Source organism: Fukomys damarensis, unplaced genomic scaffold, assembly GCF_012274545.1.
Source record: "Fukomys damarensis isolate Sample0158 unplaced genomic scaffold, DMR_v1.0_HiC HiC_scaffold_33, whole genome shotgun sequence".
NCBI lineage: Eukaryota > Metazoa > Chordata > Mammalia > Rodentia > Bathyergidae > Fukomys > Fukomys damarensis.
The window spans coordinates 12905686-12913376 of NW_022900945.1; the positions used below are offsets into that span (position 1 = coordinate 12905686).

At 38.9% G+C, this 7691-nt stretch overlaps 1 long non-coding RNA gene across 1 annotated transcript; it reads right to left on the reverse strand.

The window, feature by feature from the left end:
• Window positions 1-241: 241 nt before the first annotated feature.
• Window positions 242-7625, reverse strand: LOC104848962. The gene is made up of 4 exons (XR_776614.1): window positions 7590-7625; window positions 6877-6960; window positions 778-877; window positions 242-351 (listed from the first exon to the last, which is right to left on the reverse strand). It is a non-coding gene; the product is annotated as an uncharacterized LOC104848962 (long non-coding RNA).
• Window positions 7626-7691: the final 66 nt, after the last annotated feature.

A 7691-nucleotide genomic window follows, 5' to 3' on the forward strand; every position in this document is an offset into this window, starting at 1 on the left:
TAAACTCATCTAGCAAGACCGAGACTAAAGGACATTTCTGCAGCTTACTAACTGAGCCAGATGAAGAAAAGCACTTAATTTCTTTGTGTTTCATTTTTTTATTCTTTGTAAAATGAGGATAAAAATGAAACAATGCACCAGAGGGTGGTTATAAGGATTATTAAGTGGGATAATGAAGTTAAAGTGCATAATGCATATAATAAAATAACAGGCACTGTCCAGGTATCATTTCCTTTCCCTCCCACATTGTCTTTATTTGATTGACCCATTTTTCTTGGTAATGAACATTTCCAATGTACAGAGCTGTAGGTGGCCTTCCCATTTGCCAGAAACTGGTGTGGGTGGACGAAACTGAGGAAGAAAAAGGTTTTGTTGCTCTAGTTTCTTTACACGTACATGATATGCAATAAGCATAATTGTTCTTGGTCCCTATGGGCCACCCACATGGGTGATTGAAAGGATAGTTACAATGTAGTTGTAAAAACTCTTCTGGGGATCCATTAGAAGGTTTTGATCTAAGGGGTGGCATCCCTATAGCATGTGAACGATCTTATAGTAGGTGTAAGCCAAAGATGATTTTTATGCATAAAAGCAAAACTGGCATTAACCAGTGGTGCTGAGAAACTCTGGGAGCCCTGGGGACCATTGCTATCTAATCTATTTGCATAACGGTCATCGTGACAGTAGAAAGTAAGGTGAGGGGAGCCAGTGTGTGGCCCTCCTGAGGCTTCAGCAGTGCTGCTCCTCTAAGAAATTCAGACTGGGCCTCACACTTACAGAACGGGAGTTGTTCCAACTGAGGGCCCTGCCACATTCAGTCTGTCTTCTTCCAAACATGTCTCCTTATTTCTTTCTCTTTTCCCATTCCTGACATGACCTGTCATTAGACAAAAATATTTTCTTTGAATGTCATAATTAGAAAATGTTGCACTGATTAAAATATTTATTTACATAATAATAATAACAACAACAACAACAATAATTACACCCACCCCAATGCATTATATATCATAATTCTGCGAAGTGGAACTCAAAACAACTGAGCTATTAAATCCTGATAAGTGACACTGGAAAAGACTGCTCAGCCTTAACTATAGTGATAGTACCAGCAGTGCTATAATTATAATTTCTTCTTTCATTAAAGGCCATAATTTGCATTGATTTTTATGTAAAACCCCATTGACTTCAATGGGAATTCCTTAAGCATAGCACAGTGAAAATGCAGCCTGTGTTATTCCTTTAAATGTTTCTAAAACATTAAATTTTTATTCTTACAAGCATACACCACATGATTTGGTGCATATCACATGCATTTTCATTTTACTCTTTGTATTTCATTTTCTGGTAGTGCGCATAAAATTACCACAATTCTACTTGGAATGTTTATTATCTATTGGAAAAAAGCTGGCAAATAATCGTATCCCTAAGAGAAAACATAGGTCGCGTCTGTTTAAAGGTAGAGTTAAGAGAACAATCCCCACATTTCATGCCACATTTTGCTCTGTTTTATTACTCTTTTTTTTTGGTGTTGGCCTGTGTGTGCTTTGTATTTGATAACATCTGAGGTCTCCAAATCTCGGGGTGATGCAGAGACATGGTAGAAAGGAGAGGAATTCTCTTTTCATCCTTGCTATCCATTCATAGTTTCAGTTCCAGCCACCTTTTTACTCCCTCCGCTCCCAGCTCCTCTTCCAAACACAGACCAGACGTCCTCGCCTTCTATTACATAGGTATAACAGCGTTTATGTCAGGCGTGCACGGTACCAAAATATCATCATTACCGTCGTGTGTCTACCATGCTCGTGGTTTGCTATCGCTTGCCTTCAAAACTGCAGAGGCGGAAGAGGAAATAGTGAGGTCTCTTCTTTGTATTTTTCACGATGGATTCGGTTGAGATTCAGTTGAGTACAGCGGGATACTGCTGAGAGGACGGGACAATCCCACCTTGCTACTGTAAGGCTGAAACATGAGTAATCTTTACTGTGGGAGGGAGCACCTCATTTAAGACGGAGCATCTCCTAAGAAGATCCCGGACATCATGGTGAGCTGTGGATTCTACTTTTAGGAGTGGAGTTGGCTCCTGGAAACACAGTTCTCTCTTGCTGAAGATTTGAAACGTAAAGCATGCTCAGGCAGTGGACATGGACATGAATCAGTCCGGTGAGCAGGGTGTTCTCGCTCTCCTAGCTTCCCCTGGCAAATTTACTATCACAAGCTGAAGGTTAAAAATCAAATGATGCCCGTGGGTCCTGCATGATGAGCTACTGCTACTTACAAAACCAACTGGAAATTTGGATGCCAAACAATAACGGAGGGCTGCCCACATACTCGTGGGATGGGCAGATGTAGAGTGAATACAACTAGACGGCTCCGCTTCAAATTGCAGATCCAGCTGGAATTGGTCCCTGCTCGAGGACTGAGCACAGAACAGCTCCAAATGTTTATTCTGGGCCCAGGATGAAGGGGCAGCAGCTGCTCCGAGGATGCTCTTCTAATGATGATAATCAGCAGCATAAGACAGCAAAACTGATTCTTGCTCCTGAGCACCTGCCGACCCTGTCTTTGTGGGACATCCATTAACGACCAGTCCAGCAAAGCAAGTACCTTTCCTGGAGTTCGGGTGCAGGAAGGAAAAAACATCCCTCCACCAAGGTGGGGCAGGAGAATTCAGTAACTGTGAGCAACAAAAGTAAAAATAGAATTTATTTTTCTAGCTATTTGTGTTTCTGTTTTATATGTTGGTACCTCTAGAAAGAAAGACTTCAACAGAATAAACAGTTTAGGCAGGATCCATAAGTTATGGTGATGAGGTAAGAGGAATAAATGAAAAATAAAGTTATTAAAGTGGTCATTAAGTAGATACTATGGAAAGGACCCTTGCACTGGTTTAGTAGTTTTTTTTTTTTTTTCCTTTTTGAAAATCTCATTGATTGGCTTGATGATATTTATGGATTAGGGAAAGCATCAGAGCCAGTGCTATTGGGATCCAAACAGAATAAATGCATGTGAGAATTCTGAAGTAGAATCTCTGAGGAAAATATTTCTATCCCATTTCATGTAATTTGGCTTTGTCAGAAATAGTACTATAGCAGACATCAGTATGCACAGAATGAGCAAAAAGTAATTTATTTTAATATAATTAATCTTAGGCTTTGTTTCAAGCCAGAATCACTTTTCCTGATGGCTGGAAATGTATATTTTCCCCTTACTCAAGTAATTTCAGTCAAATTCAGGGATTTTTTTTTCACTTCCAGTTTAAACTAAGGGAAAATAAAAATGTTTACTCTCTTTTTTCTTCTCTTTGGTCATTGGGGCAATGACCTGATGGTGTGGGGTCAGTGGTTGGAGTAGACTACCCTGTGCGGGCATCTGCTGACACAAGTCAGCCACTTGTTGGCCTTCAGGGGTTTCTTCCCTGCATGGGTCTGGGTTTGGAATCCAAGGGTACAAGTACTCATCTGTGGGTGGATTCTCCATCCGGCTCTGAGGATCTTTAGTTTGGTGCAGAAATGAAAAACTAAAGCTGTACAGGAGAAATGGGAAGAACAGAAAGTCCTGGCAGTTCACAGTATCCTGCTGGGGCTCCGTGAAGTTCTCAGGCTTTCCTCCTGGGCACTCCTATGCAGCCCCTCACCCCGGCAGGGTAGCAAGGTACATCCGTCTCTTTTGCTTGGATTTAGATTGTCTTTCTGAGGGACTTAGAGGTTCAAAGACAAGGCACAGGTGGGCCGGCCACCTGGACCAGTAAGGCCTTTTGTACATCAGTTCTTCTTTCCCCCAAGCCTGAATGATCTTTTTAAAACTGGGCTTCGAGGCAGGAGAAAAAAATATCTCCCTACATTATTTTAAATATTTCTAATTTCACTTCATGGATTTACTAGAGGAATGAACTTTTTGACCCTTTAAGCCAAGAACATGACCTGTTTTTCTATACTGCCCCTCACCTTGAGCATGATCACAAAAAAAAAAAAAGGAAGAGGAAAATAATGCCAATTATATCTCACCAGATCATTTCATCTTAGCAGTTTTAGGAGATGAGGAAGCCCTACTTCAGTAACAAAAATGGTTTATCATGATAAGATGCTGGTGTTTTCAAGTGTTTTCACATCATCTCATTTAATTCTCACAGTGGCACTCGGGCTGGGCTCATCTGCAGATGCAGACATATTTTATCATTTAATGAGTTGTGTCTCCTGGGACTGCTGCTTTAGCGTGGTTGGGAAATACAGATATACGTGCAGCTGGAGCTACCTTGGGGAAAATGCTGCACCTTTTCAAACATAATTCTCATTCTATTTGTAAATTTGAAATTGCTAAATAGCAGTGTATATTTCTTGAGGCTTTGCCAGATGTACAGAAAGATGCTGTTAATCATGGATATTTAGCCTCTCTCAGAAAGCTTCAAGAAATCAAACCTAAAAGGTACAGAAATTTAAGTTCACAGGAATACCATCTTTTCTTCTTGTGCTCGCCCAGTATATTAACTTATACAATAAGGTTCCTAGCTGAGCTTAAGCCTGGATTTGGAGTTGTTGGTCAGCTGGTGCGTTGGTCTGGACACCCTGAGGCCCATTTTGTGTGAGTCAACGTGCAGAGGAAGCTTCCTAAAAGCCGAGGGGACGGGCACAGAAGAGAGCGCTACAATAAGGCAAAGCAGTAAAATGAAAAGAATTAATTACAGGGTCATGTGTCTACTATCCAGTCTTGCCCCTTTGACTGGTTTGGAGCCTCAGAGAGAGCTGTAATTAAAATGTGAAGGAATTTATCAGGAAAAACTTGGTGAGACTCCACTTTGGGTCCCAGGTGATAAAATATGAAGAAAAGAGAGATTTTTTTTTTCACCTTAGCCACTGTTCATGAGATATGACTGTGAGGACAGACCAATAATCGTTCCAAAGTCCATCCTGAGTACTGTGTCCTGCATAGGTAGAAAGGCTAAAAGGGCTGCTGGAACAATGAACAGAAAAATTTCCCAGCGGCTCATACAAAACACAGCAGGGCACAGGCTTATCAGAGTTTCATGGAAAGGGAAGCACATCATTAGCTTTCAACAAAAGCTGGTGTTTACTAGAATCTAGTTTAAATTACATCTTCATAGTATATTAACCACGTGGCCTTAGCCCAGTGACAACACGATCAGATCCTGTGGATCAGTTTACTCATCCATAAAACAGTAAAACTAAGAATATATATCATACTGTTTTCTTAGTTTTTAGTGGATAAATAAAGGAAATACCTAAACTATGAGTTTGGGGAAGTATGGCCCCATATTGCTGAAGATATGAAGAGTTGGAACAATTCCCTCTCACCTTCTTTCCTGAAACTATCATCTTCTACAATTTATTGATCAACTAAGTCTGTTTGCATTGGTTCAGCATGCTCTCTCGAAACTTTACCAATATTTCTTATTTCTCTCTTTCTCTCTACACATCCTTTTTGTTTTAGAATAATTTTAGATTTACCTAAAAGTTGCAAAAATAGTGAAGAGAAATTTCTAATATCTACTCTTCTTAAAGTCTATGTCTTATCTAATCATGAAATATTTTTCAAAACTAGGAAATCAACATTAATATTTTACTATGAACTACAGACTCTATTTGGAATCTTTTGATTCCCTCATTGGTGTTAGTTCCTGTTTCACGATACCATATTGTGCTTAGTTGTTTATTTTTTTATTTTTGGTACCGGGGATCAAACTCAGGTCCTTGTGCTTGTGATGCAGTGGTGGAACCACTGAGCTAAATCTCTAGCCCTGTGCTTAGTGATTTCTATTTTTTAAAGATGATAAGATCTTCAGAAAATATTAATCTTCATAAACTTAAAACCAAACACTGATCTAATTTGTTAATAAAACAATGGATTTGATAAATAAGGCAATGCAATAACAAAATTAGAAAGTTTCCATTCCTAAATCCCATTGATAATTGTATTCCATTGATAAAATTGTACAAATATATTATGTGCTGAATCTTTTTATATTTTATAATAATAGATGAAATGAGTAGAGCAAACCCAGAAAATATAATTGTGTTTTCAGCCAGGATCTTTTAAGTAAACCTTCACGAGAGATATGATATGCAATATAAATACTATTTATTTTATGCAGTCATTTAAGTGTTTGGATTTCAGTTTAATTAGATATAAATGTTATTTCTTAGTTTTCATTTTTATAACTACTAAATACTAAAAATAAAATACAAATTATCTCATTACAAAATTTGGCTTTGATTTCATTTTTAGTACTTGGACACTAGTGTCCTTGGTAACGTTACTTAACTCTCTTTTGTTTAAATTTGCTCACATAAAAAGAAAGAGATTGGTATAGATGGTCTAATTAATTCTAGAAGTCCATTGCCTATGTTTTATTTTTCACCTTTATGTTTAAATGCCAACTCAACGTGGATAACATGTATGGCCCAGTGAGGTTACATGTTTCATCTGGTTCCCCTTGTGAGTAAGTGACAGGCTCCAAGATGCAACAGCCTCGGGACAGGAAGGCCAGGGTGTTCTCCACCCTGTGGAGTCATCCTCTGTTTGAGGATGCCAATACTAGGAAATACATGCCCATAACTCACTCGAGGTGGAAAACCACATTTATTATAAAAAACTAAGAGAGCTCTGGATTACTGAATAGCAGCAGTTTTGCTTCATATCCTCCAAGATCTGAAATATTACTATTTTTATCATTCAAGGTTATTCTTATGACTTCATTTTTGTTGAAAAGGAATTTTGCATCCAACTTAGATATGCAAAAGTTTTGGCAGTTGGTGACCTAGAAAAAGACATCATATGACTATCTTTTTTGGAAGGGGAAACTAGACTAGAGAATTAAATTAAATGCCTTGGACACTCTCGTGCAAAAGAACGGCACTTCACCTCTGATGAGCTGGCGCATCGCTAGGTTTCCTCCTGTGCAATTGCTGATGCCCTTCTGAGCATGGTGGTGGTCTTGTCACAATGCTGTAGTTGCAAAGTATTGCATGGTTAACTCTTTCTTCCTATACTTTCCCTCAAAGTTACATATGCAATGGTACAGCTCTCCTATTACTGAGCAAACAAGATGCTAGCTGTGTTTTCAAATGCCCCTGGTCTTGACTCTCCATTTTTCACAAAAGCAAATGAAGATCTAAATTCTGTGGCCTGTGGGGGATGCACTTGGCTTTCATTATGGCTGGTTTACTAAGGCATCCGTGCAAACACATCTTTTTTTATAAAGATCTGTGGTCCATCACAAAGCAATGGCACTAATGAGCCTTCCAAACAACCAGGATCACATTTTTAATAAGGACTGGAAAATGAAACCTGCGGTTTCTTGCCTGTCAGAATGAAAAAGGAATGTGAGTCACACACAAAGGCCTTGCCTTATGTAAATTGGTACTTGCCTTTCCAAATGACTTTTGTTGTTGTTGTTAGCAAGTACACATAGATGCTTTAACAGGTACTGGAAAGAGTTCTATGGTCTGCTGGTACACAAAAATAATCCTAAAATACCTGAAGGGGAAGTGGAAGCTACTGTTGCATTTTTTGTCTTTCTAAAGTCTCCCTTATCCATATATAAACCATAATTTAGAATGGAAGAATGTTATTACCAGGCTGGGGATTTAGCTCAGTGTTGCTGCCTCCTGTCTCACAAGTGCAAGGTCCTGAGATCCATCCCTAGTATGAAAAAAAAAAAAAAAAAAAAAAAAAAG